Genomic DNA, 6,551 nt, shown 5'->3' on the forward strand with positions numbered 1-6,551 from the left:
TACTATTTTTAGCGGGTTTCAATAAATAGCAGGTTTCGGGTGAAATGGGGAATCCAGATTCGTTTATTTTATAGGAGATGCGTTGTCAAGTGGATTTTTTATGATTTCATCGTCGAACCTTTCCCTTGCGGGAACGGGGACAAAAGTTGGTGTCTACACCCCGCGCGTCGCCCGTGCTGTTACCTCACCCATCGCCGGCGCTGTTCCCCTTCTCCACCGCGTCGCAGCTTCTCCTCCACGGCGTCGCAGCTTCTCCTCCACGGTGTCGCAGCTCCTCCTCCACGGCGTTGCAGCTCCTCCTCCACGGCGTCGCAGCTGCTCCTCCACCATCTCCACCTTGTATTCTTCTTAATACCCTTCTTAATCAATTATAACCTAAGTACTTAATTAATTTCGTTTATTTATTAGTCTTGTTCAATTTCTGAAAGTGAGTGAGAATTAGTAAAGAAAGAAGTGCTGAAATCAAAAAACTAATTGTTAGCAGTTGTTAGAATTAGTGAGTGAGAATTAGCGAGTTAGTATTGTTTAATTGAGTGAGAATTAGTGAGTGATAATTCGTGAGAGTTAGTATTGTTTAATTGAGTGAGAATTAGTTAGTATTGTTTTATTGAGTGAGAATTAGTGAGAATTAGTTAGTCTTGTTTAATTGTTAGTAGTTGTTTTGTTAGATACCTCAAAAAACTAATTAATTAATTAGCAAACAAAATCTAAGTACGGAGTTCCATTAGTTATACACACCGCACGATTTATTCTCAGTATTGTTTTGTACTTTCGGACTTGATTTGTCGAATATGGTTGTACTTTCAGACTTCATACTTGTCATGTGTGAAATGCAAAAAGTACCTGATCTATATTCGGTGTAAGATGAGAGTACTGAATTTGTGTATATTGTTAATTGTAGAAGTATGATCTTTGAAAGAGAGTCTAGGAAATAATCAGTATTACAAGTATTAGGCACGCTATGAAGTTGAACATCGACTTGTCATTTTATGTAATGTCATGGTCATCAAGTTCTGATATGAAATATAAACATGATGCAAAAGGCCAAAAGCCATTGGCAACATCCTGCACTACTTGAAGAAAACTTTAGAAATGATTCTACTTTTGTGTTCACAGTATATCGGAAAAGGAGGCTTGTGATTTAAGGAATACTTGGCCCCTGTTTAGTTGCACTTTAACCTACTTTTGTTGCTGATTGTACCTAATCTGTTAATTGATGATGTTGCTTTCTTCAGATTGAATATTTCATATGAAAGAAAATATTTGCTAACTTCACTAGGTAGAAAAATATGTTCCGTTCATTGAGTAACCTCAAATACTAACTTCTATATTATTTCCTGAGCATTATAGGTCTGTCATTGAAGTTCGTAATGGTCTGACCTTTCTGGACCTTATAGTCATGCAAATTGAGGTCGTGCATTCTCATTTCTTTGAGATTTATGTATGTATTGTTTCTACATGACCCTTATGTTTTATGGACGATATGCAGAACCTTAACATCGTATGGATCCAAAGCGCCTCTAGTTCTGACGAACACATTCAACACGCATGATGATACTCTTAAGGTGAAGTACCCTTTTAAATATTTTATACTATTAGTATTTTGGATTGTGGAGTATCTTTTGATTTTAATCTTACTGCATGCAGATTGTTGAGAAATACACCAATTTAAATGTCAAGATTCACACATTTAATCAGGTTGTAGTTTAGTTGAGTTCACGCCTCTTGCTTTAGGTACTGCAATGTGATTATTTGGCTTTGTCGATTTCACATCTGTTTATTCTACCTATCATTATTTCTTTTCGCACTGGCTTTTGCTTGCAACTAAGAGCCAATACCCTCGTCTAGTTGCTGAAGATTTCTTCCCATTGCCCTCCAAAGGTCAAAGTGGCAAAGATGGATGGTATGCATCCTCACTGTTGTCTAGTGTTTTTGCTATGCAGGAAAAAAATATGGTTTTATGGCAATATTTGATTCATTTATCTGCTTTTTTCTATCTCATCTCGTATATGTTCCTTTATTGTATATGTTCCGTAATTAGTATACCTTGCCACCATACCTTGCCACCATTACTTATGATTATTGTACTTCTGTTGGTATGTTGGCAGAACATCTTTTTCTAGAGAAGTATCACTAGTAGAAAAATCGACATGTGCTTGTTGAATTGGTTCATTCTTAGGAAGCAAAAAGTTCATTTGTTAAGGACAACAACTTAATTGTGATTGTTAAGGGACACGAATCAAAATCAGTTTGGAATTTCATCTTGCCAGCTGAACTTGTCCATTTTTTCTGGTGTCATATTATGCTTTTCAATTGTCATGATTTGATACTTAAGAGGAATATTTCAATTCAAAACCCATATGCGTCTTCAAATTGTATTTTTGGGACGCTTCTGAGTGTTTTACGCTAGTTTATGTCCAGACTGCTGCTATTGTTTACTGCTCTGGTTACTGATGTTGTTTTTTACTGCAGCTGCATACTGTCTGAATCTATTCTGAACAGCTGCTGCTGCTCTTGTGCATCATTTTATGCGTTACTAATATTGGTGCTTCTTTCTTTAATGATGCACGTCTCATATCAGCAGGTTCTGTTTAGGTCAACTAGTTCCATGGTACTTGTCTCGTGGTAGTCTACAGAGCCATGCAGTGTTGCAGCAGTTGATGTGGGTGTTTAGGGCCGAAGTGTGCTTTGTTCTGGTCAGCAGTAGAAGGATGTTGGGTGCTGGTTATAGTTGGTTGCTTAAACTCAATTGCAAGTTTGCATTGCTACCAGAAAAAGGGTCTTTAAAGTTAGATGTCGCAAACGCATAGCTGCTGATTGTTGAGGTTTGGTAAGAATTGACCTTAGTTGACTTTTTCTAATATGTTGTTTGGTCTATTGTGTCTGATCTGCACTGTTTTGTTATACATATCTGCTTTTCTACTGCGTGCATCTAGTCAATTTATTGTTCTACTTCTAGGGTTTCTGCTTCTACCCTTTACAATCCTTGCAATCTTATATGTTGTAGTGCCGATTCAGAAGCAGATTGTTGCAAACTCTGCTGTCCAAATGATTATTGCGCTGACATTCATAAAGATCAGCTTGCTTTACGTGGAGCTTAAGAAGATTCACGAGGTTAGTTATTTGTGCATTTGTTTCTTGTCATTTTTTATCCATGATTTCAGTCACTTGTTCTCTTTCTTATAGTTTAAGATTGTTCCATAAGTTGACATTTACTTTTAAAAACCCATGCTGGGAAAACTTTGAGCTTCTTGGTTTAAAAGTTGGTCTTTATTTCTTAGAGTATCCTATTAGATGGATGAAGTTTTGTAACTTTCAAGTTTTTTTCCCCGTAACTACAATGTTTGGTAGCTAGTACAAAAAAGCTCAGTTCACAATTGTTTTTCTGATCTAGTGAACTGAGTTTGTGAAATTAAAGATCAGATTCGAAGCATCAGATCAGAAGCATGCTTGTGAACTGATCTGCTTCGGAACTGATCTTTCATTTCACAAACTCTGTTGCTGCTTCTAATCTGTTCTTTCGTTTCTGTTGCGAGAAGATCAGAACACTCACAACTGATATGATGCTTCTTGTGCTGAACTATAGACTATTACATACTGATCATTTCTTGTACTGATCTGCTGTACTGATCAGTTCACCAGATCAGAACAACAGTTGTGAACTGATCTGCTGTGAACTGATGCTGCAGATTTGTTGTGAACTGATGCTGCAGATTTGTTGCGTGCAGATCAGAAGCAACAGCAGATCAGAATAGCAGTTGTGAAACTGATCTGCTGCTTCTGATCTGATGCTGCAGATCTGTTGCGAGCAGATCAGAAGCAGCAGTAGATCAGATCAGAAGTTGTGAATCTGATCTTCTACTTCCAATCTGTTGTTCGAGCCAAAAGTTGTTGCTCACTGACTCACTCTACTAAATCTCTTTCTCGTTATTTAATTTAGTTATTTAATTTGCTAGTTAGTTTGGCAATTTTATCATTTCAATTGTCTGGAGAAGGTGGAGAAAGATCTGTAAGTCAGGTACTTGTAAACTTGATTAGAGCTTAACATAAGGAGAAAATTTTGAATGCTAAATAAGGTGCAATGTTTATTTCTGAAACACTTACTGTATGAGGAGATATTCATTGTGTTAGCCCACTTATGCTTTACGCTTTGATTATTAGCTAAACTCAATGAATTTCTGTTTTTGTTCAACATCATCATTCTACCTATAACCTACAGTGTGCCATACCTTTTTATTTTTATTTATCACAGATCCGAAGCAAGTTTGGTCTCCAAGTAGAAGCTTTCTTTTTTATATTAACACTTTCACTTGCAATTCCAAAGCACACGTCCTCTTCCAAACACACTAGTGTTGGGTTTAAGTGAATACTTCTTATAATTGTTCTCTGTCTTTCCTATTATTCTTTTTTTCGTTTTAAAAACAATTAGAGTATCAGATTGGTGGATGTGGAAAGCGGTAAGCTTAGATTAGAAGCTCAAACGGAAGCTGCAGTTCTTGATTGTTGTTTCCAGAGTGAGCCTGTTGTTGTCTCCGCTGCTTCAGATGGTTCCATTTTTATGTAGTATTTCTTTCCCCCTATTATATTCAAGTTTCGAATATCAGATTATGCAAGGGTTTCATGTGAAAGGAGTATGTGACTATGGGATTTGTCTGTTAAAGTTTAGTTTAGATTGTTTAGAATATATTTTGTTGTGCATTGCTCAAGTCTATTCCTTGGTGATGACTAGTTTTGTTTTCTGATGCTTGATTGGTTATGTCATCAAACCAGAAGTTCGTTTTCTATCAGACTATTGCAAGTTTTAAAATACTCATTTAGGCTCATTAGTTGAAAGTTGGGACCGAAATAAACTATTTTAGTCAAAATGTGACCTATAATGATCAAACGAGTCTTAAATGTGCATAACTTGACCAAATTGGGTGATAATGAGTCTTTGAAACATTATGCTAAGTGTATTAAACATGTAAAGAGTTTAAAATACTTATTTAAGTTCATTAGTTGAAAGTTACGAGCGAAATACGACATTTTAGTCGAAATGGGACCTATAATGTTCAAACAAGCCTTATATGTGCATAACTTGACCAAAGTAGGTGAGAATGAGTCTTTGAAACATCAAAATAAGTATATTAAACATGTAAAAGTTTTAAAATACTCATTTAGGCTCATTAGTTGAAAGTTGGGACCGAAATAAGCTATTTTAGTCAAAATGTGACCTATAATGATCAAACGAGTCTTAAATGTGCATAACTTGACCAAATGGTGATAATGAGTATTTGAAACATAAAACTATGTGTATTAAACATGGAAAGGCTTTAAAATACTTGTTTAAGTTCATTATTTGAAAGTTGGGACCGAAATAAGCAATAGTTATTATCATACAGTTCATTATTTCATTGTTATGAACAAATTAAGTCTTAATTTATTGTACGATTCAATATTTATTATATAACTAAAGTATATTTATATATATATTTTGATGGTCGGTCTTCTAAGGTATTCAACAATCTGAGGGAGCAGCATTTCACCACTGAGGAGATAAATGAAGTTCGAGAAAAGTTGGCAAACTTCATTAACAGTGATTGTCTTGGATATTTTCTTGTAGTGAATCTTAATTATATTATGTTGCTAGTTTTTTATATGGTTGTAATGTAATCGACTTTTATATTTACAATTATATGTAGTACTATTTAATCTAATTATCTATATAATTGAATACATTTTTATGTGATGTATGAAGGTTAACTTGTGGCGTGCTCCAATTGTATAATATATGTAGTAGGGAAATAAGTTATATAACCAATCAGAAGCCAAGTGCGTCTCATTTATAGGCCAAGTGGGGCTCATTTATAAGCCAAGTGCGGCTCATTTATATATCAAGTGCGGGTCATTTTTATGCTTGTGCTGCCCATTTCTATGTCAAGTGCGGGCTCATTTTCAAATTTGGCAGCACCAAATATGTCAAGTGCGGGCTCATTTTTAAAATTGGCAGCACCAAATATGTCAAGTGCGGGCTCATATTCTAAAATTGGCAGCACAAAATATGTCAAGTGCGGGCTCATTTTCCAAATTGGCAGCACTTGAAACATCAAGTGCTGCCAATATTTTGGCAGCACTTGAGAAACATCAAGTGCGGGCAGGCCATGTGCTGCACATGTAAAAGCCCGCACTAAACCCCTTAAAATGAGCCCGCACTTGAGGTTTTTCCCTCTAGTGAATTTCACTTGAGTCTATGTTTGATGACAAGTCCTAAAGAAGTAAAATAATGAAGTGTCATTGTTGAATTGTTTAATTGTTCAATTGTTTGTATGTTGTGTCTTATGTCGCCTTGAACATAATATACTAATTAACGTAAAGTGTAACTCAAAGAGCTTAAAAACTCTTGGAACGTATATACCTTGAGTATGAACAATGGGGGGAGTCTTGCCGGAAAACTTGTACTCCTAGAATGATACAAGCCGTTGTTTCATTCTTCTTTTATGCCGTTGTGCATTGGAATTCCTGTAGGTATGGCCCGAATGTCGGTAGTAGCCCGACTTATTTTTGGTGTATGG

The 6,551-nt window shown here is 35.9% G+C and overlaps 1 long non-coding RNA gene across 7 annotated transcripts; it reads left to right on the forward strand.

Annotated features, from left to right (window-relative positions):
- The first annotated feature begins 68 nt into the window (after nucleotides 1–68).
- Nucleotides 69–5,728, forward strand: LOC110800287 (uncharacterized). 7 transcript variants are annotated; one of them, XR_008923373.1, is made up of 7 exons: nucleotides 69–339; nucleotides 1,351–1,411; nucleotides 1,490–1,565; nucleotides 1,648–1,734; nucleotides 1,849–2,830; nucleotides 3,008–3,114; nucleotides 4,253–5,728. It is a non-coding gene; the product is annotated as an uncharacterized lncRNA (long non-coding RNA). The 7 variants fall into 7 exon arrangements; XR_002536579.2 differs by having other exon boundaries at nucleotides 70–339; nucleotides 1,648–2,830; nucleotides 4,253–4,362; nucleotides 4,438–5,728; XR_008923371.1 differs by having other exon boundaries at nucleotides 71–339; nucleotides 1,648–1,903; nucleotides 2,582–2,830.
- Nucleotides 5,729–6,551: the final 823 nt, after the last annotated feature.

The sequence above is a fragment of the Spinacia oleracea genome, chromosome 6 (genome assembly GCF_020520425.1).
Source record: "Spinacia oleracea cultivar Varoflay chromosome 6, BTI_SOV_V1, whole genome shotgun sequence".
Classification (NCBI taxonomy): Eukaryota; Viridiplantae; Streptophyta; class Magnoliopsida; order Caryophyllales; family Amaranthaceae; genus Spinacia; species Spinacia oleracea.